The sequence below is a fragment of the Macrobrachium nipponense genome, chromosome 11, assembly GCF_015104395.2.
Source record: "Macrobrachium nipponense isolate FS-2020 chromosome 11, ASM1510439v2, whole genome shotgun sequence".
Lineage (NCBI taxonomy): Eukaryota > Metazoa > Arthropoda > Malacostraca > Decapoda > Palaemonidae > Macrobrachium > Macrobrachium nipponense.
The window spans coordinates 64,719,278-64,746,463 of record NC_061087.1 but is presented as its reverse complement, the minus strand read 5'-3'; positions in this window follow the sequence as shown (position 1 = coordinate 64,746,463).

The following is a 27,186-nucleotide window of genomic DNA, read 5'->3' as shown; positions in this document are numbered from 1 at the left end:
TTAGATTCACAAAAATTTCCTAGTATATTCATATGTATCCTCTGAAAAGGTCTACTTGGTATCGGATATGACCCTAATTTGCAAGAAGTTCCCCTTTTAGGTTTGCAAGCATTGCACACTGTATACTTTTTCACAAAGTTTTCCACATCTTTCCAAATATTTTTCCAAATATATTTATTACGCATCTTATCATACGTTTTTTTTTTATCCTTAAATGTGGACTACCTGCAATATATTATATCAAAAACTAGTGGAATCAGAATTACGATCTGTGTCGTGTCTCCTTTACTTTCACTAGTCCTTAATTTATATTTAATCTTCCTGACCAACAGATTACCTTCTAATTCTAAACCTGAAGAAAGTAACTTACAACTTTTCCTGACTGATTCCCATCTGAGGAACGCTTTTGCGTCTGCCAAAATTTCATCCTCATCTTACCTTTGCTCTATGAGACTTATATCCCATTGTATAGAATCGCTAGTAACCACCCCAACTTGAAATCCTTCTGTATCATAAAAACTTCTACTAAGGGCATCTGTGACTACATATAACTTGCCTTATATATATTTGAGCTTTGCATCAAATATATAGTTAAGAACCATGGAGCTCTTTTGGGTGATAGATTGGGTTTATTAAAAAGATCCAATAATGGCTTATGGTCTGTAAGAACTTCTACTTTACTATCCATTAGTAAGATTTTAAAAAGATCCAAACTTGATACTATTACAAAGGCTTCTTTACCTATGGCAGCCATTAGTCTTTCATTGTTGCCCTTTGTCCTAAATTTCCTACTATAGAAGGCTATGGGATGGAGCTTCCCATCAAAGTTTTGCATAAGGCAAGCACCCATACCCTCCTGACTGGCATCAGTCACTAATGTGAAAGTTTCACTGAAATCTGGAAATTTCAGATCTGAGGGATTCATTAACACGTCCTTAAGTTTTTGAAAACTCACTTCTTGCGGTTCTCCCCAATGAAATTGATTGTCTTCCCGCAATACATCTGTCAGAGGAGCTGCTATGTTAGAAAACCCTTTCACAAACCTACGAAAAAACCCTGCCATCCCTGGGAATGACTTAATTTCTTTCTTTGATTTCGGGGTATGAAAATCTGCTATTGCATTGACTTTATCATCGTTTACTCTAACCCCTTCCTTGGATATGACATGACTTAAATATGTGATTTGCTTTTTCAAGAAAGAACACTAGCTTAATTTTCAATCCAGCTAACCTAAGTCTCCTAAATACTTCCTTAAGCACTTCTAGGTGTTGCACGATCGAGTATGTTACAATTGATATATCGTCCCTGTATACAAAACATTTTTACCCAATAACCCGTAAAACACTGTGTTTACCAACCTGGTAAAGGTCAACGGACTACCTGATAAACCAAATGGCATCCATGTAAATTCATAGTGTCCCTTGGGCAGTGAAAAGGCAGTATATTACTTACTATTTTCACTAAGAGGGACCTACAAAAAACCCTGCGCTAAACCAATAGAGCTATAAATATTATGTCCCCGATTTCTACAAAAAGATCTGGTATGCATGCGACTGGGTAATGGTCAGGAATTGTCTTTTTGTTCAAACGTCTAAAATTGATGCATACTTGGACAGAACCGTCATTCTTAGGCATTGCTAACAGAGGAAAGTTTTATGGAGACGCAATAGGTCGAACGATTTCTTCTTCCCATTTGCTGACCTCTTTTCTGCCTGTTCTCGGATTTTGAAAGGTATGCAGTACGCAGGAATAAAAATGGGTTTTGTACTTTTCTCTAAGTTTACCTTATGTTTTAACAAATTAGTCAATCCCAGTTTATCCCCTCGTAAAGCTACCGTGTCCCCAAATTCTGCCAAGATCTGGTATGCATGCGACTGGGTAACGGTCAGGAATTTTCTTTTCGTTCAAACGTCTAAAATCGACGCATACTCGGACAGAACCATCATTCTTAGGCATTGCTAACAGAGGAAAGTTTTATGAAGACGCACTAGGTCTAACAATTTCTTCCTCTTCCCATTAACTGACCTCTTTTCTACCTGTTCTCTGATTTTGAAAGGTATGCGGTATGCAGAAGTGAAAATAGGTTTTGTACCTTTCTCTAAGTTTACCTTATGTTTTAACAAATTAGTCAATCCCAGTTTATCCCCTCGTAAAGCTACCGTGTCCCCAAATTCTGCCAAGAGCTCGCTTACCGCTTCTATATGCTCTTTATAATCTGCATTAGCTAAATGTTCTCTGAATTTGTGCTTCGTTGATTGGATTTCTGCCCCTGAAAACTCAGTTTTCCCCTCTTCAATAGCCGCTGAACCACTTTAATTACTCCAATCTTGGAGGTCTACCACATATGTATTCTTCTGGTATTTCCTAACTGTATCATTACATAGCAGTAATTCTATTCATGCAACACCATTGTTTAATACACTGTTCACTGATGCAGTGCTAACAACTCCTCTTAGTTTCTCGCTTCCCTCAATTTACGCATACTTTCGTGGGTTTTTTCATTTCCCATAATTTTACTTTAACCATAGTGGTTAGTACCTTCCTGTTCCACGATCCCATAAATATCACCGCCCGTGGTTCTCATTGCATCCACCAAGACCCCATTATTAATATCAGTAATAATATCAGTAATAGTATCAGTATCACCACCCATAATGCCATTGTTAAACTCACCAAAATTGTTACCACCCTGGCCCTCTATATCCCTTTTAACATCACCACAGTTATTCCCCGTATCATCAGTGTGGGTTTTGGTATTACCACTCCCAATATCCCTGGTATCCTTACCATTAGTTCCTCCAAAAGCGCCCCCATTTTCAGTATTCCCCGTATCATCAGTTTCACTTGCGTCCCCATAAGGGATAAAAACACCGGGTATTCCAACTGTTATACCACTAACACTTGCATGGACCGATATCTTGTGTCTACTATTAATACAATATCAACTAGAGTAAATCACATTTTAACAAAACCTAGGGTGTTTATTCTATGGGCTTACTCATCACACACCATCACCGTTGAGGGTATCAAAGGGTAATGGGAGAACATGGATTGATACAGATTATGGTCCATTAAGTAGATAGACACACCGGTGTCTATAAAGATCGGGATATCCACATCCTCCACTGTTCCATATACTATCGGCCTGGGTTCTGGGGTTCCCCCACGAGACCACAATGGCACGTGCAAATCATCTGTACCTACCCTTTTTGTTGATCGGCTTTCCAAAACTTTCGCCGATCCCTTTGCCCTTTTAAGTGACCCACCTGGGAAGTTCTCGTATTGTAACTCCCGAATTTCTGAGGTGTAGGTCTCGCATCTCTCCTTATCTGAGACGGACAAGCCTGCAAACAGTGTTCCACACTTTTACACATTCCACAATATTTGACTCTGCATACTTTCTTTGTGTGCCATTGTTTATTACAATTGTAGCAACACGACTGCTGTTGCCTTTCATTGATCGATCCTCTCTTATATTCCACTTTTGCACACAAATGGGGAGAAGAAAATTCTGTGTCTCATTGTATTGTATTTATTGGACCGGTCCCATTAAAAAATGTACTATCCACAGGTGGAACACTGTTGGCAGGCTTTTCCGTCTCAGATAAGGAGAGATGCGAGACCTACACCTCAGAAATTCGGGAGTTATAATACGAGAACTTCCCAGGTAGGTCACTTAAAAGGGCAAAGGGATCGGCGAAAGTTTTGGAAAGCCAATCAACAAAAAGGGTACAGATGATTTGCACGTGCCATTGTGGTCTCATGGGGGATGCCCCAGAACCCAGGATACCTGTTCAAACCTTAGGCTTGTTTCATCCTTTAATTATTTCATGTGAAGGATCCTCCTTTATTTAAACATATATCTGTCATGACTAAGAGGGAAGGTTTTTCCGTAAACTATTAACAGAAAAAAAAAAAATACCACTTCACCACAGCTATGTGTAAAATAAAAACTCTTATCGGGAGTGAAGTGGTAATTTTTTTTTTTTTAATAGTTTATGGAAAAACATTCCCTCCTAGTCATGACAGATATATATTTAAAAAAAGGAGGATCCTTCACATGAAATAATTAAAGGATGAAACAAGCCTAAGGTTTGAACAGGTATCCATGAATAGTTGCCGTTTACACCTTGTGACGAGCCTGCTCATTTAAATGTGGGGTGTCTTAGAGTGTTAAGTAAGTAATTTTAAGAATACACAAATAAAATTAATAAACTTGCTATATCGTTTAATACCTCACTAATTAGATAGCCATGAATTTTGGGGGGAATGAAATAGCTGCTACCCCATATATGTATTTTAAGTGAATATTATGCTCAACTTATGCACAAAATCTTTATCAAAACAACAAAACCGTTTGTTATTAAACACGTGTAACCTCCAGAGCTCTGTGAACAATTCTTTCTCGTTATACAATATATTGAACCAGTTTTCTAATATTAGTTACTAAATTATTATTCAAACAGTAGTGCGAATGAAAGAGGGGTTGTTCAGGATTAATAAGAAAATTCAAACAGATTGTTTCACGTACCACCAAGATATATAGGGCAAAAGAAGATTGTTTCTTTTTATGTGGTACGTTGTGGAGCTTGTGGGAAAATACCAGTTTATTTCAAAGCTGCATACAAATTGTCAGTAGTTGGTGAAAATATTGACAATGGTAATAGAATTGAAACTGGAGTTGAAATCTGTACTTGGATGGGTAGAATAATAATTGAAGTGTATTGATATTCATATCTAAAATGTTATCACAAATAAGATATTAGTAAGATAGTATCAGGATTTGAAAATGAGGTTAAGGAGAATGACTGCTAAACAGACAGGTTCCCATAAGTAACAACATAGAAGTTTTATTTTCTTTTAATTCGATTAATCTCTTCGGTTTCTGTTCTTTCTGTTTTATAACAGGAATCAGAATATTAATGCAGATTTTCAATTATATTTGCTTCCTATTTCAAGTTTCTTATTATATGTCAAAAGCTAACAAGAATCAATTAAAAAACTAAAAATAATCGAAAATGTTCAAATTTTCATCTTGACAAACGATGTTATGTACCGAAATACCAACATAAGAAAAAATCAAATAAAGTTGTCCTCTTAATTTCCGCAGTTGCATTAGTTTCCACTTTTCATTTCCTTTTTGTGTTGCGGAAATTATCTGCCTGCAAAATTCGCTATCCTAATTGCCTTGGTTTAACGTACCATAATGCTGCTTTATTGTAGATAGTTTTGGTTTAATACAAATGTTCATATTCCTTAAAAAAAAAAGTGATTAATTCAAGAGGGAAAAGGCAAAAGCCTCACCAAAAGTATGTAGTATCTGTGAATTAGACTTGTATACAAAATCGAAAAAATCAGTGAAGTGCAATTTATGGATATGAGAAACATTTTCAGTTACTAATAATGCTCTTTATATTTATAACTATTCATATATACCAATATATTTAAACACATTTCCACTTATTCGTCTCTTATTACCCGCATTCCATTCACTCTTTATGTTTTAGTTACAATTTTCCAATTCTTCATTCATAGTAACGATAAGTGTTCATATCTTCTTTATTCTTAATATCTAATTTTAAGACCAACCTGTACAGCTTTTCGTCACTACTCCCTATTAACCTTACATAGTATGCAAAACCGTTACTCCTGAAGCCATTCGAACTCCTTTTTAATTCAATACCAAATACTTGTACAGTTTCCTGTTCATTACACGGCATCCATAATCCCCAGTCCACAATGAAAGACAAAATATCCTTCTCTGGCGAATATTTATACATCAGTCGTGTGACAACTTCTTTTTGGTCAAAATGGAAAATCATTGGAAAAGTGAATAGAACAGCATGAAAATGTATAAGATACACATTGATGAAAAGTCCGATTTTCCTTCATTTTAGTGAAAATAACCATACAATCAATTTATTCCGAGAATTACTGGAAAGAAACATTTTTGAATCTGATTTTATATAAGAATTTATGTAACTGTGAATGTTAGCTAAGGTATATATAAACTCGATCCTTTTATTACCATTTTACGGAAGCCGAGACTGAAATATAGCGAAGCTGTGATCCAACAACATATATAAATAAATTTATATATGAAATACTGTCCTCATATGGTACTGACATTTCCTGATCCTACCGCTTTTTTTCCATTCATGTATGAATATTTCCCAGCCGGCTGAATTTTACGGAAGGCCGAGACCTGAAATATAGCGAAGCTGTGATCCAACAACATATATAAATAAAATTTATATATGAAATACTGTCCTCATATGGTACTGACATTCCTGATCCTACCGCTCTTTTCCATTCATGTATGAATATTTCCCAGCCGGCTGAATTTTCCTTTGCGCTGCCGCACTAGCATTTATGCTATAAATTTAAATCACCCAGTACCAATCCACTTTAAGATGTAAGAGAAATTCTAATATTGGAATCGGTCAGGATTTAGGACCAAATATACTCTGGAAAAATGTGTGTATTATTGACAAAATGGTATATTCAGGTACATCGTTATAGGTTTCCGGTTGGCCAGAGAAGTAATGGTGAAACATCAATGAATGAAGCACTGGAAAGCTTGGCAAGAAAAACATTTTTCTAAGTCATAAATAAGAGTGAAGTGATCATCTGATTGTAATACCAGAATCACAGGAGACGTAATAGTGCATGGATATGGAAATCAACAGGTTATAATGATTTAACTTCAGGATGATTTTGTCTTGAAATGAATTGACACCTTTAATCCTTACTAGTTTTTTTTTTTTCTTAGAGGGTATGGAAAGATGAGGAAAAGGTCTTATGATTGACATTCGGCATTCATAGCAAAGATATAAAAAAAATTTAACATTTTAACTACAGAGGAATTGAAATTACAGTGCCTGTGATAAAAAATATTAAATATAGACATGTTCACTAGCGTGGGGTAAATAATTTATAAAATGATTAGGTAAACAAGCTACTTTTTGTAAGACAGGAAGGTAAGCTGAGAGAATGATTTTATGCCATAGAAATTGTTACCTTGACATCGGCTTATCTAAAACTTTGCGGATGAGGAATGGGTTGCTGCTGAGCAATGTATGATGTTGTCAAGACTTCATTTTATTTGGGTGTGAATGTTGAAAATGAGTCAAAAAAAAAATATTATGATCATGTAGAAGATGGCTGTAAATCTTTTGAAAGGAAGACATGCATTTTCCTCATTCAATTTTTAACCCTCACAAGCCGAGCTAAATAAACATCGACAAGACAGACCGACTAAAACTTAAGGTCGTCATATTAGAATAATAATATAAAAATACATCAATGAAAAAAATGACATGCACATGCGCATGTTATTAAAAAAAAATAAATTTTAAAACCTTTTCTACACTTAATATAGTGAGTTCGTCGAAGCGCTCAATAAATATATTAGCTATTTTATCGAGCTGTTCTAATATTGTTGTACATGTGCTCAAATCTCATGGACATGATTCTTTTTGTATCATCCAGATTCTCAGACTCAACGTGACGTTCCAAAGTAGTGCTAAACTTTTTTTTTTTTTTTTTTTTTACTTGTAATGTCACACATGTCGAAAAGTTTGCGAATTCACAGCTAGCCCTATTTTCCTTATGGTTAAATAGATATGTTCCTTTTTATGCATTGGTATAATTCGTAATCTGTGTGATTTGAACAAATTTTTTTTTTCCGCGTTGCTCATTTCAAAGTGCGGTGTGATAAGGTTAGCCGTGCCAGCAATGAAAGCACTCTTAACATGCTCCTCGGATTTGGTACATAACCCCGTCTGCAGCATTATGACAAGTGACCCACCTGGGAAGTTCTCGTATTGTAACTCCCGAATTTCTGAGGTGTAGGTCTCGCATCTCTCCTTATCTGAGACGGACAAGCCTGCAAACAGTGTTCCACACTTTTACACATTCCACAATATTTGACTCTGCATACTTTCTTTGTGTGCCATTGTTTATTACAATTGTAGCAACACGACTGCTGTTGCCTTTCATTGATCGATCCTCTCTTATATTCCACTTTTGCACACAAATGGGGAGAAGAAAATTCTGTGTCTCATTGTATTGTATTTATTGGACCGGTCCCATTAAAAAATGTACTATCCACAGGTGGAACACTGTTGGCAGGCTTTTCCGTCTCAGATAAGGAGAGATGCGAGACCTACACCTCAGAAATTCGGGAGTTATAATACGAGAACTTCCCAGGTAGGTCACTTAAAAGGGCAAAGGGATCGGCGAAAGTTTTGGAAAGCCAATCAACAAAAAGGGTACAGATGATTTGCACGTGCCATTGTGGTCTCATGGGGGATGCCCCAGAACCCAGGATACCTGTTCAAACCTTAGGCTTGTTTCATCCTTTAATTATTTCATGTGAAGGATCCTCCTTTATTTAAACATATATCTGTCATGACTAAGAGGGAAGGTTTTTCCGTAAACTATTAACAGAAAAAAAAATACCACTTCACCACAGCTATGTGTAAAATAAAAACTCTTATCGGGAGTGAAGTGGTAATTTTTTTTTTTTTTTTAATAGTTTATGGAAAAACATTCCCTCCTAGTCATGACAGATATATATTTAAAAAAAGGAGGATCCTTCACATGAATAATTAAGGATGAAACAAGCCTAAGGTTTGAACAGGTATCCATGAATAGTTGCCGTTTACACCTTGTGACGAGCCTGCTCATTTAAATGTGGGGTGTCTTAGAGTGTTAAGTAAGTATTTTTAAGAATACACAAATAAAATTAATAAACTTGCTATATCGTTTAATACCTCACTAATTAGATAGCCATGAATTTTGGGGGGAATGAAATAGCTGCTACCCCATATATGTATTTTAAGTGAATATTATGCTCAACTTATGCACAAAATCTTTATCAAAACAACAAAACCGTTTGTTATTAAACACGTGTAACCTCCAGAGCTCTGTGAACAATTCTTTCTCGTTATACAATATATTGAACCAGTTTTCTAATATTAGTTACTAAATTATTATTCAAACAGTAGTGCGAATGAAAGAGGGGTTGTTCAGGATTAATAAGAAAATTCAAACAGATTGTTTCACGTACCACCAAGATATATAGGGCAAAAGAAGATTGTTTCTTTTTATGTGGTACGTTGTGGAGCTTGTGGGAAAATACCAGTTTATTTCAAAGCTGCATACAAATTGTCAGTAGTTGGTGAAAATATTGACAATGGTAATAGAATTGAAACTGGAGTTGAAATCTGTACTTGGATGGGTAGAATAATAATTGAAGTGTATTGATATTCATATCTAAAATGTTATCACAAATAAGATATTAGTAAGATAGTATCAGGATTTGAAAATGAGGTTAAGGAGAATGACTGCTAAACAGACAGGTTCCCATAAGTAACAACATAGAAGTTTTATTTTCTTTTAATTCGATTAATCTCTTCGGTTTCTGTTCTTTCTGTTTTATAACAGGAATCAGAATATTAATGCCAGATTTTTCAATTATATTTGCTTCCTATTTCAAGTTTCTTATTATATGTCAAAAGCTAACAAGAATCAATTAAAAAACTAAAAATAATCGAAAATGTTCAAATTTTCATCTTGACAAACGAATGGAGCGGTTGGGATGTTATGTACCGAAATACCAACATAAGAAAAAATCAAATAAAGTTTTCCTCTTAATTTCCGCAGTTGCATTAGTTTCCACTTTTCATTTCCTTTTTGTGTTGCGGAAATTATCTGCCTGCAAAATTCGCTATCCTAATTGCCTTGGTTTAACGTACCATAATGCTGCTTTATTGTAGATAGTTTTGGTTTAATACAAATGTTCATATTCCTTAAAAAAAAAAAGTGATTAATTCAAGAGGGAAAAGGCAAAAGCCTCACCAAAAGTATGTAGTATCTGTGAATTAGACTTGTATACAAAATCGAAAAAAATCAGTGAAGTGCAATTTATGGATATGAGAAACATTTTCAGTTACTAATAATGCTCTTTATATTTATAACTATTCATATATACCAATATATTTAAACACATTTCCACTTATTCGTCTCTTATTACCCGCATTCCATTCACTCTTTATGTTTTAGTTACAATTTTCCAATTCTTCATTCATAGTAACGATAATGTTTTTCATATCTTCTTTATTCTTAATATCTAATTTTAAGACCAACCTGTACAGCTTTTCGTCACTACTCCCTATTAACCTTACATAGTATGCAAAACCGTTACTCCTGAAGCCATTCGAACTCCTTTTTAATTCAATACCAAATACTTGTACAGTTTCCTGTTCATTACACGGCATCCATAATCCCCAGTCCACAATGAAAGACAAAATATCCTTCTCTGGCGAATATTTATACATCAGTCGTGTGACAACTTCTTTTTGGTCAAAATGGAAAATCATTGGAAAAGTGAATAGAACAGCATGAAAATGTATAAGATACACATTGATGAAAAGTCCGATTTTCCTTCATTTTAGTGAAAATAACCATACAATCAATTTATTCCGAGAATTACTGGAAAGAAACATTTTTGAATCTGATTTTATATAAGAATTTATGTAACTGTGAATGTTAGCTAAGGTATATATAAACTCGATCCTTTTATTTCATAAGAAATATGTTAAATATATACATTTTACGGAAGGCCGAGACCTGAAATATAGCGAAGCTGTGATCCAACAATATATATAAATAAAATTTATATATGAAATACTGTCCTCATATGGTACTGACATTCCTGATCCTACCGCTTTTTTCCATTCATGTATGAATATTTCCCAGCCGGCTGAATTTTCCTTTGCGCTGCCGCACTAGCATTTATGCTATAAATTTAAATCACCCAGTACCAATCCACTTTAAGATGTAAGAGAAATTCTAATATTGGAATCGGTCAGGATTTAGGACCAAATATACTCTGGAAAAATGTGTGTATTATTGACAAAATGGTATATTCAGGTACATCGTTATAGGTTTCCGGTTGGCCAGAGAAGTAATGGTGAAACATCAATGAATGAAGCACTGGAAAGCTTGGCAAGAAAAACATTTTTCTAAGTCATAAATAAGAGTGAAGTGATCATCTGATTGTAATACCAGAATCACAGGAGACGTAATAGTGCATGGATATGGAAATCAACAGGTTATAATGATTTAACTTCAGGATGATTTTGTCTTGAAATGAATTGACACCTTTAATCCTTACTAGTTTTTTTTTTTTTTTTAGAGGGTATGGAAAGATGAGGAAAAGGTCTTATGATTGACATTCGGCATTCATAGCAAAGATATAAAAAAATTTAACATTTTAACTACAGAGGAATTGAAATTACAGTGCCTGTGATAAAAAATATTAAATATAGACATGTTCACTAGCGTGGGGTAAATAATTTATAAAATGATTAGGTAAACAAGCTACTTTTTGTAAGACAGGAAGGTAAGCTGAGAGAATGATTTTATGCCATAGAAATTGTTACCTTGACATCGGCTTATCTAAAACTTTGCGGATGAGGAATGGGTTGCTGCTGAGCAATGTATGATGTTGTCAAGACTTCATTTTATTTGGGTGTGAATGTTGAAAATGAGTAAAAAAAAAAAATATTATGATCATGTAGAAGATGGCTGTAAATCTTTTGAAAGGAAGACATGCATTTTCCTCATTCAATTTTTAACCCTCACAAGCCGAGCTAAATAAACATCGACAAGACAGACCGACTAAAACTTAAGGTCGTCATATTAGAATAATAATATAAAAATACATCAATGAAAAAAAATGACATGCACATGCGCATGTTATTAAAATAAATTTTAAAACCTTTTCTACACTTAATATAGTGAGTTCGTCGAAGCGCTCACTAAATATATTAGCTATTTTATCGAGCTGTTCTAATATTGTTGTACAGTGGTGCTCAAATCTCATGGACATGATTCTTTTTGTATCATCCAGATTCTCAGACTCAACGTGACGTTCCAAAGTAGTGCTAAACTTTTTTTTTTTTTTTTTTTTTACTTGTAATGTCACACATGTCGAAAAGTTTGCGAATTCACAGCTAGCCCTATTTTCCTTATGGTTAAATAGATATGTTCCTTTTTATGCATTGGTATAATTCGTAATCTGTGTGATTTGAACAAATTTTTTTTTTCCGCGTTGCTCATTTCAAAGTGCGGTGTGATAAGGTTAGCCGTGCCAGCAATGAAAGCACTCTTAACATGCTCCTCGGATTGGTCAACATAACCCCGTCTGCAGCATTATGACAATAGACCTAATAAACTCAACAGTCATAACAACAATTTCAAAGTATAATTGTGGATTAAAACAAGCGTTCTTTGAATGTTGAAGCTTTCGGCTGTCTTAAACTGCCTGGATGTTGCAAAATGTTTTAAAGGCATAAAAAATAATCTAAGTCTACTGAGATGTAATCTGTTACTAATGTTTTTATTTGTACAGATTACCTGTTCTTTGAGGAATAAAAGATGATGACGATTTTGGTTATATGTTGAAGATGCATATTAATCGAAATATCATGAGTATTAATATCAAGGAGTATGGAACACTTGTTTTTCCACTTGTTTAAAATATTATTTTCATGAAAGTCTTTGTGCTCGCTTATGTTGTATATTAATTCTTTCATAAAGTAACTTGTAGTACAAGAATGTGTATTTAACCTTATTTGCTTTCTGCCCAGAAATTGTTAAGTTTAAAGAAAAGAAATCTAATTGCATAGGCGAATGTTTGCTAGTATGCCATAAATTTTGAAATGTTTAAGAAATATAACTAATAATTATGTATGAAAATCCAAATATTCCTCTAACACATATACAATAAAGGTTTCAAGATAATTTCATGGTCGCTACTCATTGTAGACCTACTTATGTTACACCAGATGGTTGTTGTTGCACTGACACTAATGATACCTCACACATGCTTCCCGCCCACGTTGATACCGGTGGGCGCATTCTATTTTGGTATATACATATTAAATTTTTTTCAGCGTTGAGGTGTAAAAGCAATCAAATAAGACTATTTCAAATTTTATGCTTGCTTTGGAAGCATTATTAATGTTATGACAATTTTTTTCGTTTTTTTTTTATATAACGTTTGAACTGAGGTTTGATGGCGACTTCGTTTTGGTTAAATGCTTCAGCGATGAGTGAACAAAAGTTTTGAAAATATTTCGTATGAGTTTTTTTTTCAGAAATTTGGCCTCACTTGACATTTTCTTACAGTTTTAAAATATATGACAGGTTTCGCCCCTATGAAAAATATTATGGCCTTAGTGTATGCAAAAATCGCGCTTTCCCATAGAAATAAAACATAAATATGGAACAGACTAGGTTGCCAGTTAGTGAAATTTGAACGAAATCCTATGGAGTCATGTCGCATGAGATTTGAGCATCACTACATGAACTAAAACTAGCTACAAACCACAGATAAATATGGACAAAATATATGTAAAAAAACTGAAATTGTTCTAACGTCCTAATTCTAAAGCAAATTTTTTGGCACTTTCCTTCTCTCTCTCTCTCTCTCTCTCTCTCTCTCTCTCTCTCTCTCTCTCTCTCTCTCTCTCTCTGTCTTTCTCTCTCTCTCGTTTTACATATCATTTTACTCTCATCGACAATTATTATTATTATTTTTTTTTTTTTTTTTGCTCTATCACAGTCCTCCAATTCGACTGGTTGGTATTTATAGTTTGGGGTTCCGGGTTGCATCCTGACTCTTTAGGAGTCCATCACTTTTCTTACTATGTGTGCCGTTTCTAGGATCACACTCTTCTGCATGAGTCCTAGAGCTACTTCAGCCTCTAGTTTTTCTAGATTCCTTTTCAGGGATCTTGGGATCGTGCCTAGTACTCCTATGATTATGGTTACGATTTCCACTGGCATATCCCATATCCTTCTTATTTCTATTTTCAGATCTTGATACTTATCCATTTTTTCCCTCTCTTTCTCTTCAACTCTGGTGTCCCATGGTATTGCGACATCAATGAGTGATACTTTCTTCTTGACTTTGTCAATCAACGTCACGTCTGGTCATGTTTTGCACGTATCACCCGATCCGTTTTTTGATACCATAGTCCCAGAGGATCTTTGCGTGATCGTTTTCTATCACTCCCTCAGGTTGGTGCTCGTACCACTTATTACTACAAGGTAGCTGATGTTTCTTGCACAGGCTCCAGTGGAGGGCTTTTGCCACTGAATCATGCCTCTTTTTGTACTGGTTCTGTGCAAGTGCCGGGCATTCGCTTGCTATGTGGTTTATGGTTTCTTTTTTCGTATTGCGCTTCCTACATATGGGAGAGATGTTATTTCCGTCTATCGTTTTTTGAACATATCTGGTTCTTAGGGCGTGATCTTGTGCCGCTGTTATCATTCCTCCAGTTTCCTTCGTTAGCTCTCCCCTCTGTAGCCATTGCCATGTGTCATCGCTGGCTAGTTCTTTAGTCTGTCTCATGTATTGTCCGTGGATTGGTTTGTTGTGCCAGTCCTCTGTTCTGTATATTTCTGGGTCTTCGTCTACTTTTATTAGTCCTTCTTCCCATGCACTCTTTAGCCACTCGTCTTCACTGGTTTTCAGATATTGCCCCAGTGCTCTGTTCTCGATGTTGACGCAGTCCGTAGTCCTCTCCCTCCTTCCTTTCGTGTTATGTATAGTCTGTCCGTATTTGCTCTTGGGTGTAGTGCTTTGTGTATTGTCATATGTTTCCTGGTTTTCTGATCTATGCTGCGGAGTTCTGCCTTCGTCCATTCCACTATTCCTGCGCTGTATTTGATTACTGGCACTGCCCATGTGTTTATGGCTTTTATCATATTTCCGGCGTTGAGTTTTGACTTGAGTATCGCCTTGAGTCTCTGCATATATTCTTTCCTGATCGTGTCCTTCATCTCTTGATGTTTTATATCCCCTCCTTCCATTATTCCCAGGTATTTGTATCCTGTCCCATCTATGTGTTTGATGTTGCTCCCATCTGGTAGCTTTATCCCTTCAGTTCTCGTTACTTTGCCTTTTTGTATGTTGACTAAGGCGCATTTTTCTATTCCAAACTCCATCCTGATGTCTCCAGATATAATCCTTACAGTCTGGATTAGGGTATCTATTTCCTTGATGCTCTTACCATACAGCTTGATGTCGTCCATGAACATCAGATGGTTGATTCTGTTGCCTCTTTTCTTGAGTTGGTACCCGGCATCCATCTTCTGTAGTACTTTTGTCATGGGAATCATGACTACTACGAAGAGTAGTGGGGGCAGTGAGTCGCCTTGGAAGATCCCTCTCCTGATATTAACCTCTGCTAGTCTTATTCCAGAGCTCTGCTAGTCTTTTTATTATTATTATTTTTATTATTATTAATTATTATTATTATTATTATTATTATTATTATTATTATTATTATTATTATTATTATTATTATTATTATATTCTATCACAGTCATCCTATCCGACTGGATGGTTTTTATAGCGTGGGGTTCCGGTTTGCCTCCTTGGGGGTCCTTCACTTTTCTCACTAAGTACGCTGTTTCTAGGAGCGCACTCCTCTGCATGAGTCTTGGAGCTACTTCAGTATCTGGTTTTTACAGGTTCCTTTGCAGTGATCTTATGGTCGCACCTAATGTCCTATGATCATGGGTATAATTTTCACTGTCATATCCCTTATCCTTCTTATTTCTATTTTCAGGTCTTGATACTTATCGGTCTTTTCTCCTTCTTTCTGTTCTACTCTGCAGTCCCATGGTATTCTGACATCAATAAGTGATACTTTCTTCTTCTTCTTCTTCTTCTTCTTCTTCTTCTTCTCTTCTTCTTCTTCTTATTCTTCTCTTCACTTTTATTATTTATTATTACTTAGTTAATTATTATTATTATTATTATTATTATTATTATTATTGATTATTATTATTATTATCATTGTTGTTGTTGTTGTTGTTGTACTTAGGAAGCAGACCCTCTCTCAAGCATACTTTATTAAAAATAATGGCTACTTCAGCAGCGTTACACTTGTAGAGATTCTTCTCTATTTTGCGAATAGTGACTTTTTCCTTGCTACTTAAACAGGCTAGTAGAGTGCCTATAGAGGTCATGGTCAAATACAGGGTCAAAATAGGTGTATATATTTGAATTTTACTGATAAACTATGATACCATAGTATTCAAAGTCATTAACAATTTTTTCTCTCTCTCTCTCTCTCTCTCTCTCTCTCTCGATCTCTCTCTCTCTCTCTCTCTATCTCTCTCTTCTCCTCTCCTCTTCCTCTCTCTCTCTCTTAAAGCGAGCTTTCGTCTGGAGCTGCCATACATCCTTGGGCTGGGAAGCTGAGGGTGGACTGATCTTGGTTTGGTGTCCGTCCTCATTGTATCTGTAGTTGACAGCAGGGGGTCTGCCCCATGCTTGTCTCTTATTGGCTGGTGGGGGTGATTCTTCGTTTCCATTGGTTGCCTGAGCCAGGTCTCAAGCCACTTTCTTCGAGCCAATGGTTGTGATGCTGCAGATCCTGCAGCCGTCTGGACCTCTTGAGCATTGCTGTAACGTTGATGGGTGTTGCACTACGCTGTGGGACGTCAAGGCTAATTTGATTTCCATCTGCTGCAGAAGTACCTCGTTTGGGGGCGTTGTCTTCCGTGGAGTTGTCGTGATCGGTGGTGTCATTGTTGGTGGCAGGTCTTCTCATACTCATAGGGAGGAGAAATTCTTCCTCCATCGTATTTGGTGTAGGTTTTATTTGCTGGATGAGGAGCTCCTCCAGCAGATGCAACCAACGGGCATCAGGGGCCTTCCCGATGATTTTCGTGTTCTGTAAGATGACATCCTGGGAGATGGCCTCCTGATGTTTGGTGCGGGCGTGATTCTTAATAGCCCCCTCTTGGCCGTGGCACGAGAGTCTCTTCGACAGGCGCATGGTAGTCATACCTACGTAGGCGCCGCTGCATTCGTGGACTGGGCATGTATACTGGTACACTACATGCGTCTGCTTCAGGGGTTCTCGTACCTGTGGAGAGGGGATATTTTTTATAATAAGGTCGCGCGTCCTCTGATTCTGGTAATATATGATTAAGTCGATATTCTTGGTGTCATTAGTCTGGGATATATTTTCAGAATTAATTTTCTTAATGGAGTCCTGTTCTTCACGATAATGGGAACTCATGAAGGCTTTGTAGTACAGCTTGATATTATCCTGGGGGCGGGGCTGCGGGCTCTCACTACCGTACCATTTCTCCAGGGCTGTGCGGACTTCCTTGCTGATCAATTTATTTGAGTACCCGTTATTCACAAGTACGAGTTCCTGGTGAGTGTACTGCCAGGTCGAGCAGTGGGAGAGGGCCCTCCTGATGAAGGCCCTGATGGTGGTGCTTTGGAATCTGGTGGGGCACTCGCTGTCTCCATTGAGGCAAAGTCCTAGATTGGTCTTCTTTGTGTAGACTGAAGTATGGAGACTGTCTTCTGTCTTGCTTACAAGGATGTCGAGGAAGGGGAGCCGATCGTCGAAGCTGTGTTTGACAGTGTAATTCAGCACACTGCACTGCTGAAATGCTTGACGGAGGGCTTTTACCTCATCCTCAACGTCAACTTGCACAAAGATGTTGTCAATATAATGTCCATATCTGCAGGGTTGCTGCATCCTGGTGAAAACCCGTTCCTCTACAGTGCCCATATAAAAGTTAGCGAAGAGGATCCCCAGCGGGGAGCCCATCACCATGCCGTCCTTGGCGGAACATCTGGCCACGGTGGGTGGAGAAAGGGGCTTTCTTCGTGCAGATCTCCAGCAGCATACAGAGCAAGGCTTCCGGTATGTTGAGGGGCACTGTCGACTGATTCCTGTAGACACGATCAATGATTATATCTATGGTTTCGTCGACAGGCACGTTCGTAAATAGGGACTCCACGTCCAGCAAGGCAATAATCCCTGTATCAGGGGCATCCTTGAGGGCTTCTAAGAATTCTGCCGAAGGCTGCAGGCTGTACTGACTCAGGACGTAAGGGGTCAAAATTTGGTTGAGGCGTTTAGCCAAGGCATACGTAGGGGCGGGTGTCTGGCTGATGATCGGCCGGAGGGGGTTTTCTTGTTTGTGGGTTTTTACATTACCATAAAAATAACCCAGGCTGTAGTCTCCTTATATGGGCGGGAGGTGCAGAGAGTTTGTCACAGCATTCACTGCGCTGATGACTCCGTTATCCTCCATCTTGATGTCGTCTGTCAGGTTCCTTGTCAGGCTCTTGAAGTTGCTCTCGTCAGACAAAATAGCATCCAGCTTCTCGTAATATTCGGCAGTATCAATCAAGATGAAGGCTACTGTTTTGTCCACGCGTCGCACCATGATGTTCACTTTCTCCTTCAGTTCCTTTGCTGACTTTCTTCATCTCCCTGGTGAGGATCCCGCTGAAGTGCGAGCCCCTCTCTGTAAGAGCTTCAGCAAGTAGGAGGGGTTGAAGGACGTCGGTAGTTTTCACAATGCTCTGGGCTTCCAGTTGTTGAATGGAATCTAGGAGCAACTCGATTTCGAGTCTTTTGTCATGAGGCCCTGTTCTCGAAATTAAGTGGCAATTAAAACCCAGCTTCAGAAGGGTGTCTTGATCGGGAGTGGGGTTGTAATCAGTAAAGTTAATGTATCCTTGGGTTCATTCAGTGGTGCGAAGTTTCCCGCGTTCAGGGACTGGACGACACCGAATTTGAAAATCATGAACGTGACACACCCACTGAAGAAGACAACCCCGCAGGAGAGGAACCAACGTACCCTGGGAATATATATATATATATATATATATATATATATATATATATATATATATATATATATATATATATATATATATATATATATATATATATATATATATATATATATATATATATATTTTAGTCTTTTCGCTTTTGCAAAAGACTGTTTGTTTTTCCTTACGACTGTTATTCGTAAGTATTTCTGGTTCCTTCTTTCTCCTATGTGATATCTTAGTAGAGTGGTTCTTCTTAAATTACAGGAGATGATTCAAACGGATAAGTTGAAAATGGTACAACAACTTTATTCTGTAACTCCATAACAAGAGAGACAGTTCGGTCGTGAGACCGTTACGTTTGATCGATAGGAATGAACTGTCATATTAGAGCATCACGTTGATAGCGAAACATTAGCTATCTCAGCGATTCACATAAAAACATACGTAGTCCGCCGGCTCGGAAGTTACAAGTTTCCGGCGTAGGTTAAAGAGTCAACCGCGTCCCATGGAAGGTGTGTTGAAAAAGGTAGACAATATACAACATGATGACATATCAAACAAACCTAAACCAGGCTACTGCAGACATCGCATAGCGTAATCTAGATCTGCCTTGGTCACGTAGGACCCTCCTAATGCCAATGACCTCAGGTCATGGGTTTTTATTTACAGATTATGTAATTCTAAAATGTATTTATTACATTAGGCTCGGACAGCTACCATTCAAGCCTTGAATAACAAAAGTTACTTTAAACATGGTTTCTTTAGGAAGGGGGGGGCGTGCTCGTAACATATGTTTAGGTATACCACATAACAAGTGATTAAATGCATAAAAAGGTTCTGTTACATACACTTTTGGACATATTCATAACAAAAGAGATAAATGCATTGAACAAATCCTAGATCCATGTTTTGGTAATAATAATGATTAAGGTACCCAAACCCAAAAATAATCAAAAGGTAAAAATCAAAAGGTTAACATGTATACATGATTATTATGATAATAGGTAACCTGATTAAGAATAGTGGTTACAGATAGATTATGGTAATAGGTAACCTGATTAAGAATAGCGGTTACTGATAGATTACAACATGATCATGGATAATTGTTAAAGAGTACTTGTCACTCTTTGTAATAGGTAAATATAATGGTACAATTGTATAATAGTATAATTGTGCACAGATTAATATAATAGGGCTGGTATATTTTATTAGGTGCCCGAAAAAAATACCTTTAGGAGTATATTAATGTATATATGGGGCGGGATAATAAATTTTATTAGGTGCCCAGGAGATACTTTAACTGTTCAAATGCAAAGGCGGGAGTCTTCTTGTCCTACATTTTGCCAGCATACAGACCGCTTTTCACACACAACACAATTCCAGACAATTTTCCTAGGCACAAAATGAAATGGCCAGTTTCAAGCGGCCCTAAACTCAAACGACTTGAGTGTAACGGGTACGTCATCTGGACGGGACAATACGTTTCCTTGGAGATCCTTCTGTGTACGCCTCAGCCTACGCCAAGCAAAGATGTGACGGCGATAACCAATATGGCCGTTACGCGGAAAAACGGTCAGCAGAAACGTAGTAACGAAGATTTTCTCCACCTGCATAAGTCGGTGACGCGTGGTTCATCTCAGCCAGTTGCGTCAAACGATGAGCCACCCGCGCGTTGTATTGGGAGAGGTAGTGATGGGATAATTGTAGACGCCCAAGTATAGTTCGCAAAATACGCCTTCTCACGTATTATCGTGTTGACCCTCTGACGGTGTAGTTTGTAGATGTCCCCGTACAACCATCAGCTGCTGCAAAGATTGGGGAATGGGCGGTGGTCCCGTCCGGGCTACGACGTGGAAACCGTCTTTGTCGTATCGGATCCAGGAGCCATTATTCCATCTGGAAGTTGAATTTATTACTGGTAAAAAAAAAGGGATAAAGTTTCCTCAGACAACCTTCGCTTGTATGAGAGAGAGAGCCGTTTAGCACTATGCCTAACTCACATGAATCCGTTGATATAGGATGGAATTCAAAAGATCAGCTGTACAAATTTTATTATTCATGGCTTCTGAACAGTGAGTGAGTTTAACTCTAAGTCTTTAATGGGGGACTGTAAATGATTTCCTATCAGAAGAAATCAGAACATGCCCCGTCAAATTGGATATTACTGGACTTGAGTTATTCGTCATGAAAGTAGGAAACGGTGCTATTTTGTATGATTGCCAAGCATCGGAAGAATCAAAAGGGATAGTGATCATATCCTATTAATTTTCAACGCTGAACTGATATTAGGATAATTAATAGAACTCTACTTTATGGGCGTCTAATAAAGGAATATAACCTAGTTTCTCCCGTCTGTTCTCCAAAGTTAAACGTCAGATCTTTAATAGGCATGAGGTGTGGAGATAACACACCCTTTGTCGCTAACGTAATAGCTTCTACATAGTCTTTTGATTTCTCAATAAAATGTGATATTTTCACACGGATATGATCTATTTTCGAACTATAGTAAGCAAACGTAGCCAGCAAATGTTGAACTTCCATAATCTGATCGATATTATTTGAATGTTCGTTTACCAAACTCATTATTTGATTGATTGAGGATAACTGGCTGCGAAGTTCAGACAAAGCTAATTCGGTTTTGTGTTGAAAAACTCAATTCTTTTATTTTGATTATTTATCTTAAGGCGATTTGAAATTCCTAAGCCTAGACTCGCAACAGATCCCAAGATGTTTAGTCCAGCCAGAATAAGCGGGTTGCGGCGTTCGAAATTATTGTGCCGCACAGACCACATCAGCAAGTCACGAGCAAGTTCCTCTGCCTCGGCGGTTTTATTTTGTATGTCATAAGACAACATTTCCGCGACGCTTAGGGTTTGAGCTAGCGAAATCCCTGAGTTAGCATGAAAATTACGTTGGTGCATTTCCTTAGGCGAAATGGCAAACCTCATCAGGTCATTCTTTAAGTTAAGGACGTCATCTTCAGGCAAAAATATGGCCTGCATATCCACTCTATGACTATATTACTCGACACCATAAAAATGTCTTCTGTTCTCTCGATAATCGAGCCATGATTAAATTCTATTTCTTTCGTCTTAGCGCTCTTTCCATACAACAAAGATGTCTGAACACACAATATCACTCCCAACAATAACAGATTCATTTTTGAAAACCTGCAATGAGTAAAATATATGTAATAACTTGTGTAAAAGAATATGTTTACATACAAATATGATTGATTTATATATATAAATTATTATACAAGTTTCATAAATACAACCATTTTTTCCTTCACTCCATCTACCTTTCTTTAGATTCTGATATGTGCCAATGGAACTATTCTCATATCAGTGGGGTTGGATACATTTTGAACCCTAAATCTATTGGCTGTTAATGTTTCTAAAATGTTAAACGGGCCTTCAAACTTAGGTGTCAGTTTGTAATTTAGACCTTTACGTACGTATACTTGTATGTATACCTTATCGCCCACGGCATATGTTCTAGTTGGCTTAGCTATTTTATCATGATTTCTTTTCATTATAATTTGTGCTTCTTCTAGATTCTTACGAAGTTATATTATATCGACTTATGCTTGCATCCATAACATCCTTTAGAGGATTTGATAAATTGGTTGTAGGCGTTAATACATGGAAAGGTGTTCTAGCTGGGATACCGTACAGTGCCTCGTGCGGTGTCATTTTAATAGACACATGCTATGAGTGATTAAGTGTGCTTAGTACCACAGGTAATGGCAATGTCCCCAGTTTGGGGTCTGCCCCCCCTAAGGTGACCCTAAATGTTTTAAAACCTTACGATTTGCCCTTTCCACTAGCCCATTAGACTCTGGGTGATAGATCCTGGTATTGATTTCCTTTATGCAAAGGAATTCGCACAAGGAGTTAAGGAAATGATTATTGAACTCCCCACCAGAGTCAGATATGATTGTGTGTGGAATTCCATGTTTACAAATGTAGCACTCGTAAAACTTCCTAGCGCACTCGACTGCAGTTTTTGTTTTAAGCGCTATCAGTTCTGTATATCGAGTCAAGGCATCTATGATTACTAGGAGGTGCTTATTTCCTCTGTCTGACTCGTAACCCTGTTATAAATCTAAGTGTACTCTTTCAAAGGGTTGATTTGGCACGGGGTAAGCCCCTAGGCTGACAGGTGTCTTCGTGTGCCCTTTATATTTTTGACAAGTGCGACAAGTAGCTATATGCTTTTTTATATCTGTAAGCATCGTATGCCAATAAAATAAAGATTTGGCTTTCTGTGACATGATGAAAAAACCCAGGTGTCCATGCAGTGGATTTTCATGCAACCATTTTAAGACAGTGGGTATGAGTGAGATAGGTACCACCACCTGGTTGTTATTCAACTGTGGTGTATTGCGGGTTTTCCTCGTCACGGATCTACACAGGATATTATCTTTGATTATATAATTCTGCTGCTTATACTTTATACATTCCTTTTCCTTCGGATTTCCGTTTAACGCGTTTATGATTTTTTCTATTTGCTGATCTTTTCTTTGTTCCATCTGTAATAGTTCAGCACTCCAGCCCAGATCTTCCTGTTCAGATATAGTTTTAACAATGGGCGTGGAGGTTGAGATATCTATTAATTCAGCTAATGGCTCTGTACAAGATGACGAGGGGTTGCGTGATAATGCGTCAGCAATAATATTTGCTTTCCCAGGTAAATACCCGATCCTCGCGCCAAAGTCTTGGATGATCATATGCCACCGAGTTCGCTTAGGGCTGTGACTAAAGCCTTTAAAGAAGTCGGTTAGGGGCTTATGATCAGTAAGAACCTTGACGGGATAACCATATATCATGAACTTAAAATGCACTAGTGAATTAACAAAAGCGAGCCCTTACTTATCTATTACTGCATATTTACTTTTGGAAGGTCTCAGTTTACGTGAATAAAAAGCTATAGGGAAAAACTGTTTATCATATTGTTGAAGCAATACACCACCTACTCCTAGGTCTGAGGCGTCTGTTGCAATAAAAAATTCCTTACCGAAGTCAGGAAATTTCAAGATAGGAGAACTACACAGTTCATCTTTCAATTTATCGAACGTTTGTTGATGTTTTTCAGACCATATGAAATCTACGCCCTTCTTTATAAGATCGGTTAGGGGAGCGGCTATGATGGAGTAGTTCCTAATGAACCTCCTATAGTACCCGCTACACTCTAGAAATTGCTATATTCCCTTGACGTTTGTAGGTATCGGGAGGTTACGGATAGCTGATACCTTATCATGGACTACTTTAAGACCTTGACTAGACACCGTGAAACCTAAATAGACTAGTTCTGTTTAAAAAAATTCACACGTACTTATCTTTACCCTTAGGTTATGTTGCCTTAGTCTTTGTAGCACTAACTCTAATTTACGTAGATGTTCTTCTAAGGTATTAGAAAAGATTACTAGGTCGTCCATATAGGCATGTAGGATATCTCCTAACAAGTCTCCAAACACAATGTTTATCATTCTAGTAAAAGTTATGGGAGCACAACGTAAACCAAAAGGTATACGCAAAAATTCATAATGTCCCCTGGCTGTGTTGAAGGCAGTGTATAGGATACTCTCTTCTTCCAACGGAATCTGATGGAAGCCTTTTAGTAAGTCCAAACTGGTAAAATATTTGTTCTGACATAGTAGAGATAGAATATCGTCAGTACATGGCACTGGGAATTGGTCAGGAATTGTTTCCTCATTTAAGCGACGAAAATCGACGCATATCTGCCAAGTTCGATCTTTTTTCGGTACTGCTATTAACGGAAAATTATAAGGGCTGTTTGATTTCCTAATGACTCCTTCTTTTAGCATTTTACCTACTTCCTCAGTTATCTCATTCTGAAATTTCATAGGAAGTCTGTACGAAGGTAAATAGATTACTTTCTGTTTGTCCTTTAGCCTTATTTGATGCTCGATGACATCTGTTTTTCCTAAGGTTCCATCCGTAGTGGAAAAAACATCATGATATTCAGTTAAAAGATTCAAAAATTTCTGCTGAATTTCTTCTTCTTGAATGTCATTATTGTTTTTTATTTTTTATAGGTTGCAAAAGGGATTCATCCGCAACTGATTGAGCGTGATTGATCTCAGCTACGGTAAGAATGCGATGTTTATAAACTTCCACATCCAAGATATGTTGATTTTTGTGTATTACTAAAGTGGTATTCAAATGATTACAGACTTCAATGTTACATTGTTGTTGTGAGCCGACTGTATAAATGGCTTGTGTGACGGATAATCCGTGTGTTTTCAGAGTGTCGGAAAGGATTAACATTTCAGATCCCGGCAAGGTTTTCTTTACACGCACTAATATGTTCGAAGTTACGTTTGGCTCGAGAGTTTGCGTGCAAGCTGATATTACGGGTGAGCGAGAATTCTGTTGGGTCGCGTGGATTATTTCTTGGTTCATGAGACAAGTGATTGGTTCTTCGATATATGTCACTACACTTTCTGTCTCCTTATTATCTAAAACTGATTTTAGGGTATTAGAAGACTTATAGAATTTTCCTTTGATGTACACGCCGTGTTTTGCAGGCGCTAAGGTAATATTTTGAGTGCCCATAGACGGGTATCTGATAATTACTGCGGGATACATATTAATGTTTTGTAAAACGATAAAGGTATCGGAAAACATGCGCTTACTGACCTTGTACTGAACATGAGTTACTCCTACCACATTTAATTCATTATTTCCTATACACCCGATAGTCGTATTTCCGAGGGACTTCTCTATAGGGAAGTTTGCAAAGAGTAAATGATGAGTCCTCAAATCCATGATATTACGTGGACTACCAGAATCAAAGAACAAAGTTAATGACTTATAGTCCAATTTTACTGCATGTAAGGTTGGTTGTAACTCGACTTCACTTATAATTGCATGAATTTGTTGCAAATCTACGGGAACCTGCACAGGTTTTTTGGATTCGGCCGTGTGTTTCATAGGAAAATCGAAAAATCGATTGCCTCACAATGATCTGATAAATGATTAAACTGATTATTTGATACAAAAGATGTTGATATGGATGACCCAACATCGTCCTCTCCCCCCTTGGAGCTAACTACGTGGTATTTGCTTTGTTTTGCACTACTTGAAAATTTGCTTGACCTTGCAAGTTCTGGCTAGACGGCCCAGAAACAGAGGTACCTGAAGCACGATTTGTTTGTTTCTGCTGTTGAGCAGCATTTCCGTTTGCTTGTTTCTTGTTATAGTACTGAGGAGCCTTCTTTTTGTATTCATTGGCAACTGTTTCCGTGTTTTTAGGATTCTGCTGTTGATTCCGCGAGAAGCAACGATTGAATGAGTGGAACTATTATGTATTGAACCAAAACGCGTCTGACAGTCTGAAATCATATGACTTGGTCGTTTACAGTTATAACAAACCATCCCTTCAGCTTGATTATTATTATGGACCACATTTACTTGTTGTGGTTTATTCTCATTTTTTGCAAAAACTTGAGTAAGCAAGGGATCAAGGTCAGTACATTTAGACATGTGTTTTTTTATTTGTTTATACACATCCAATTCCGTACTGTTGGGCTGCAGCTTTTTGTCAAAACACCACACTAAAGCTTCAGGCAACATGGCTGTAATGGTCTTGAGGTATAAGAGACGGATAAAATCTTTCACGGCGATTCTGGCACTTGTAACCCACCCGGAGTTACTTAAACTTACTTGATATTCATTTAGCCGGTCGGCAATTAGCGCCGCCCGCTCGACAACATTAAGCTGAGTCATAGAGGCTTGGTTAAGGATATTTCTTAAAGCCAGCACTACGTCTAAAGCCTCTTCACCGCCATACACGGCACGTAACCTAATTTTGAACTTGTCCCATGTAGCCGCCTCTTGGAAAGAAACACTCTTTAGATATGCACTTGCGTCTCTTTAGCAAAGTCTATGAAGCTTTTGGCTTCCTGTAATTGTACAGCTGGGTCTGTGATGCTTTTGCATTTTAAATGAGCGTCTACAGATGAGGATCCATGCCTCAACATTTTGAGGCAGGAACCCATTGACCCAACCTTGAAAAGGGACAATTGCTGACCTCGCGCTAACGAGCGTCACAACATTCGGGTTGCCAGCTGCAGTAGTTGCCATGTTCACTTTTACTTTTTTCTTATCACTCCTATTCCTTGAGGTCCTATCAAAATATCTATAAGACTAACACTTCGACCAACTAACGTAAACGCATATGCAATATACTGTATAAATGTGTTGCAAGTAATAGGAAAATCCCCAAAAGATACTATTATACAGGTAATTAGATAAAGATATTATACGGAAAACTCCTGGAAGAAAAGCGATTAGCAACAACGAGAAAAAAAAAAGTCTGCGGGCGAGAACTCGTAGTTGAAGATTGATTCCTGTAATGAATGAAGATTAAGACTATATAACTCACCCCCAGAATACTGGACGATCGACTCCTGATGAACAACACTTCACTGAGAAAAAACCTGAATAGATAAGAATCTACTTAGCTCTGGTTTATAT